The sequence below is a fragment of the Zea mays genome, chromosome 5 (genome assembly GCF_902167145.1).
Source record: "Zea mays cultivar B73 chromosome 5, Zm-B73-REFERENCE-NAM-5.0, whole genome shotgun sequence".
Classification (NCBI taxonomy): domain Eukaryota; kingdom Viridiplantae; phylum Streptophyta; class Magnoliopsida; order Poales; family Poaceae; genus Zea; species Zea mays.
In genome coordinates, this window is record NC_050100.1 from 38,496,392 (window position 1) to 38,502,978 (window position 6,587).

Genomic DNA, 6,587 nt, shown 5'->3' on the forward strand with positions numbered 1-6,587 from the left:
ATTCATCACCTAAAGCCATACAAATATGGTGGCATCCACTACGCAAGTCAATTTTTGAGAAAACAATAGAACCACTATGAGACTCTCACTACGGACGAGTAGTTCAGCAAGTTCAAGTCCACTGAGATTGATCGCAAGACCTGGGCCAAGATTGAGAACCCTAGTGCACCCATCCTGGCCCTGGTCTCTGGAGGTGGTTCCTCCTCTAACCCCTCACTTGCTATGTTTGCTTTGTCTTCTTTGTTGTCTATCACAAAGGAGTAGATGGAGAGCCTCGTGTATGAGGAGTTGGCGCCTATGGCCAATCGGTTCATGTGGTTCCACAACAACTGCCAGAACCGGCAGCGTGGTGGGTCAAAGGATGGATGCTTCAATTGCGATGACCCTGACCACTCCGTCGCCAATTGCCCCAAGAAGGGCAAGCATGAGGCAGGTTGTAAACCCTAATATGGGATTCTCGAGACTTGAGTCATTCAAGAAATAATAATAGAGTTACTTTGATTATGTGTGTTACTATTGAAGTATACTTCTTTTGTTAAAAGTACATACTAAATAAATATGTGAAATTATGCATCATGCTGGAGTTTATTTGTTTGTGCACTTATTTAGGAGATGTAATTTTGAAGTTGAACATTAGTTGGATTTGAATTTGGAAATCGAAATCTAGGAAGAAAGCTTTGATTAGTAAAGTATCCCTTCCATAAGTAAACAATAAGAAGTAAAATAAAAATATTAATGTACTAGTAAGAGTTACAATCATATTGGAATTTTATTGTGTATTTTAAATCGGAAATTCAAAACTAAAATTTAAATTTAGTTTGAATTCTGGAAATTGGAATTAGAAAAGATATTCAAAACAAAAGAAAAAGGAAAAAGATAAAAGTCCTAGCCGGGCCAAAGTCCCCAATTCGGGCCTAGTAGGAGATTCACGGCCGCGCACCAGCTCGCCTCACCTCACAACACCGACAAGCGGGGCCCTTGTCCTGGATGTTGCCTTTGATCGGGATAAGGATGTTTGGTTCATGTAGCCTGTGCTTTGACCAGGTAGACAGCCGAGGGTGGGGTCAGGGGCTTGGATGCGTACCCGAGCCTGTCTTGTAAGGGGCACAACCGAGATGTACAGAAGTGCGTCGAGTTGTAGTGGTTGAAATTAGGGCTGGAAAATAAGCTCGAGGCTCACGAGCCGGCTCGAGCTCGGAGCGGCTCGTGAGCCTCGAACAAGCTAAGCCGAGCCCCTTCTCTGAGCTCGTTTTTGCGGCGAGCCGAGCCGAGCCGGCTCGTTCCAGCTTGCGAGCCGGCTCGCGAGTCGGGCAAAAATAACCAATTTATAGAATAATAATGAATATTAGATAATTTTATGGATAATAGCTCATTTTTTAGTCTTTGATGATGAATATATTACAATTTATAATTTAAATTACTCATAATGTTGAATGATGATTCCATATTTCAAATTTTTATATAATGTTAATTCACTAAATAATGCAACAAAAAGTACCAGAATATGGCTCGCGAGTCGAGCCGAGCCGAGCCTCTTTCGCCAGCTCGTGGAATGGACAAGCCGAGCCGAGCTCGTTCAGGCACCGAGCCGAGGCGAGCCAAGCTCGGCTCAGCTTGTTTCTAGCCCTAGTTGAAATAGCGCTCAACATGGTAAAAAGTGCATGGTAATTTAGCCTGTCCATCATCCGGGATGGTGAAAAGAAGATGGGTCACCGACCTTGCGGTTTTGTAGCCATCCTGTCTTCAACGGTGTTCATGGGAGGGTTGGCGGTGTCATGTGTTTCTCTATTGGTTCTTGTGGCCAGGCCGGGCTCAGGCGAGACTTCTCTCGAGGCCGAGGTCGGGTCAGCGCATGGGTACGCAACCATGCCTAGAGTGGTTGGTAGAGTAATCAAAGTGGTCTCCTGCGGGATTCGTGGAAGAGTTGGTGGCATTTAATGCGCCCCTACCAGGGCAGTTGGCCGAGGCCGAGCTCGGGCCAGGCAGAGTTTCCTCCTGAGGCTGAGGCCATGGCCAGTCATTACATGTCCTGCCTGGAGTTGTTGAAACAGTGTCCGGAGCGAGGGAATAGTGCCTGGTATTCGCGCCTGTGCGTCATCGTGGGTGGTGAAAGTATATTTGACTACGGTCCTATCGCCCTTTGTTGACTTTGGCGTCTTCAGCGGGGCAGGTGTTCGTACAGTGTGCATTAATGCGCACGTCTTGTGGTTTTGAGAATTTTGGCCAAGGTCGGGTTCGTGGCTAGACCTTCGCCTGAGATGCCATCGGGAGAGGCGAATATGTGTTTTCCGTCCAAGGGTGCTCCCGGGTGGGTCGAGGATCCATGCAGGCGTATCCTTCGCCCGAGGTTGGGCTCGGGCGAAGCGTAGCTATGCAGCCGGCAAGCGGAGCCTCGAGAGAATCATTATTTGGTCCCGCGTGACCTCGGAGGTCAGGGTGCACCTTTGCTCTGCGATTCCCTAGTACTCAGGTGTTCTAGTATGATTAGGGACGTAATTTGGGTACCCCGAATTATGGTATCTGACACGTACGTACAATTGAGTCGCAATCAACGACGTCGTCCTGCTCAAAAGCATCACGTGGGGAACCCCGTGGTGCGCAATGGAGTCATAAACACAAACACTAGAACAACAATGAACATGTACAAATAAGTTGGGTTTTTCTAATTTGGCATACTTTTTAGTTTTTCATCACTTGTTTAAGGGAACCGTTGGAATACACATGATAATTCACCCTTAAAATTTTTAGCTTATCTCAAATAACCAATTTTTTGGAAAAATTTTTATCATCTTTTTGGAGTTGCTTTAATATGAGCAACAACCAACCTCAACACGCAAACGTGCCTTTGGCTGCAGCCTGCAGTGTCACATCCTATTTTTTTTATTTTAGGTTGTGATATGAAAATACTATTAGAATATTTTTTTAAAACTATTTTTTTCAAAATTTCTTTAATTGTTGCTAACCAAGAGAATGCAAATATGGTTTTATAAATTTTTAATAATATATGTTTGTTGTATTTATGCTTTCCATTAGTCTTATTGTGTAACAAGACGAATTTCTAAAATTCAGTTATGCCACGATTACAGTTGTTTGGTTTTGACAAATAAATCTAAGATTATGTCACGATTATATAGCGCGCTATAGGTTATTATTATTAAACTCTGACCCGGTCCACTCCACCAGCAGCCGAGCAGCGCCGCCCTCTTCTTCTATTCACTAGTTAGGTGCCCGTGCGTTGCGTCGACACACAAATATTCAACAAAATGTGAGCGCACACCGATTACATAAAAAGAACACATATATTATCAATGAAGTTTTCTTTAGAATCTGGTACATTGGAGCACCAAATTACACAAAGGTACATGATAAGAATATGTCTAAGTTTGTGTTATTTACTCATTTGTCCTCGATTCACCATATCAACTAATTATGGACAGAAAACAGAGCAACCAATCATAAATCCATACATGGCAACAGACCTTGCACGCTTTCGATAAGTTAGAAGTATGCGACCAACATCATCGGTCTTAACTTTAGCCTCGTCCTTTGGAGTGACATAAGATTTATCACAAGATACTTTAAATTTGCAAATGTTACATGCCTGAAAGAATAATACAATGATATTATTATTGTGTACTTATAGCTAAAACTGAAGTGGGAAAGATATTATATATTTAGAAATGACAGCTAAGCTTACATCTTCTTTGACCTCCACGTGCTCTCTCTTAACCGTTTTGTAGAAATGACGGGCTTCCGATTTTATGATAGCCAGACATGACAATAGCTTGTATATCCTACTTGGGAAGCAAGCTGTAGAGGTGAAGCACTCAACTAAAATCTAATTTAGCCAGAAGATACACTATGCTTGCTACCATACCATGGGCATGAAAACCCAGTTCATGACATAAGCACAAAAATAATTAGGCATAATATAGTAATTTCACCAAAAATAAGAAGCATCCATATTGTATTGCATACAAAAAAGATAAGAAACACAAGTGAAACATTACCACACATATTACACAACTTATGAAATATTAATCCCAACCTGCATAAGTACAGAACATCAAGTCCCAACAGATTATGCTGCTTAATTGTCGGGGAGCAAACCAAGTAAGAAACCAACCAAAAAGGTAATAACGTAGGATAAGTCAAGCTTTTTGCAGTTCATTAAAACTATAACTTAAGACTCCCAAACTGGACGTAAAATATTTCTTGTTCCAAGAAGTGTAGGACCTGATACAGTTTTTGATTTAATTATTGCACAAACTGTTCTAACATTATCGTTTATTGGAATTGATGGGCATTTATTTTGAATAATCCAAACAAAAGATGACATTTGTCACCTAATGTCCATGTTGATCCATCATATTTTCTAATGCCAAAAACAATGCGACTTTGTAACACTTTGACCCTATAACTACAAACCAAAGTACCAGACTAACAACTATTAAACTTCAATAGGCAGTGACATCAGCAATTTGTCTGATATGACAGTACCGAATTATATATGTTTTTGTGCAACTTCCAAGTCGAGACTACAACTGAGATTGTAGTACTTTTTCGAGGAAGCCAATCAAATAAAAAGAATAAAGGCACTAACAGGACATGTAATGTCCATTGATGTGAGTAAACAAAACTATGAATGAATCCATTTAGCCTTTCCCTGCTTCATGCAGGCGACTAAATTTGCCAAGATCAAAAGTAGATGACGGAGGTAGAGTAAAAGTTCCATGGCTAAGTTTGTTAAAAAAAGTTCTATTGTTGAGTCCATGATTAAAAACAAGAAGTGTCTCTAGATTCTTAATTCCTTCTAAGGCCATGCACAGATAAGTCACTATGAACAGGATCCAAACCTAAAAACGAGAAGTGTCTCTAGATTCTTAATTCCTACTAAGGCCTTGCACATATAAGTTAGTATGAACAGGATCCAGACCTATCCATATATAATTCTAAATCAAAATAGGAATATTGGGCTAGGACCAAAACAATAACAGCCTGGTAATGTGGTTGACTCGAGTATGTTAAGGTCCATCCACGTGTGTAGAGGTAAAGCATAGGCTTAATAGCATATAGTGGAAGTGCCTATGTGTTGCGACAGTTTTTATGTATCACATAGTTATAACTTATTTAAATGCGCTAGTTGTTCGACCATGTTATAAACCTTTACAATAATACTAATCATGAAGATAGGTCGATTTATTTCAATTATGATTATTTGAATACTAAGTCAAATGTAAAGGATAAAAAATCATGCAAGAAAATGTAATACTTATGTGCCACTAAATGAGACAAAAGACTGGAAATGGAATTTTAGTCTCCCTTAACTGTTCAGTTGCTCTGCTCCATGCTTTTGCCTTCATTCATCTGTCCTTTCAAAGAATAATCACCAGAGATGGACTTCCCATTGAAGATAAGGTCGTAGGGACCTGTACGATGTAGTGAATATCTTCACAAAGAAAAAAGAATTTTGTTTTGTGGCCAAAAATATTTGTGTAAAACCCAAATATTCTTGGAGATATAAAAAGTTGACCCTGCAACAAATTATTTCATGATTTAATTCTCAGACATGATGACATAAAAGGTTATGTTCAATTTGTTGTGAAGTAACAGTGATACCCTTAAGTAATCACTAATTTAAATAATTGAATCAAGATAAGTAGACAAATAAGTTAAATATATTGTTTAAACATGATTGGTCGATTTATTTCAATAATACTAATCATGAAGATAGGTCGATTTATTTCAATTATGATTATTTGAATACTAAGTCAAATGTAAAGGATAAAAAGTCATGCAAGAAAATGTACATACTTATGTGCCACTGAATGAGACAAAAGACTGGAAATGGAACTTTAGTCTCCCTTAACTGTCCAGTTGCTCTGCTCATGCTTTTGCCTTCATTCATCTGTCCTTTCAAAGAATAATCACCAGAGATGGACTTCCCATTGAAGATAAGGTCGTGGGACCTGTACAATGTAGTGAATATCTTCACAAAGAAAAAAGAATTTTGTTTTGTGGCTAAAAATATTTGTGTTAAACCCAAATATTCTTGGAGATATAAAAAGTTGATCCTACAACAAATTATTTCATGATTTAGTTCTCAGACATGATGACATAAAAAGGTTATGTTCAGTTTGTTGTAAAGTAACAGTGATACCCTTAAGTAATCACTGATTTAAATAACTGAATCAAGATAAGTAGACAAGTAAGTTAAATATATTGTTTAAACAAGATTGTGAAGCCGAATCATAGTTAATGCAAAGAATCTGGAATAGAAGGTGAAAATGACTACCATCTGTAGATTTCCAACCCCTGCATATAACAATTCATGTGCATAAATCTGACAACCCATTTATAGGATAATGAGAACAAGGGTGCTTATATGAAGCAAGAAAAAATATATAGGAAGAAAAGGACAGATGAGATAGAGTTTATATGACAGATGAAATGCTATATTTGTTGAAAATGGAAGTTACATGTGGTTGGATCGAAGGTATTTCTCACATTGAGATCAAGGAATCAAAACTTATAGGACAGAGGTAAAATATATAGGAAACGAAAAATACAAGCTAGCAACCATTAAA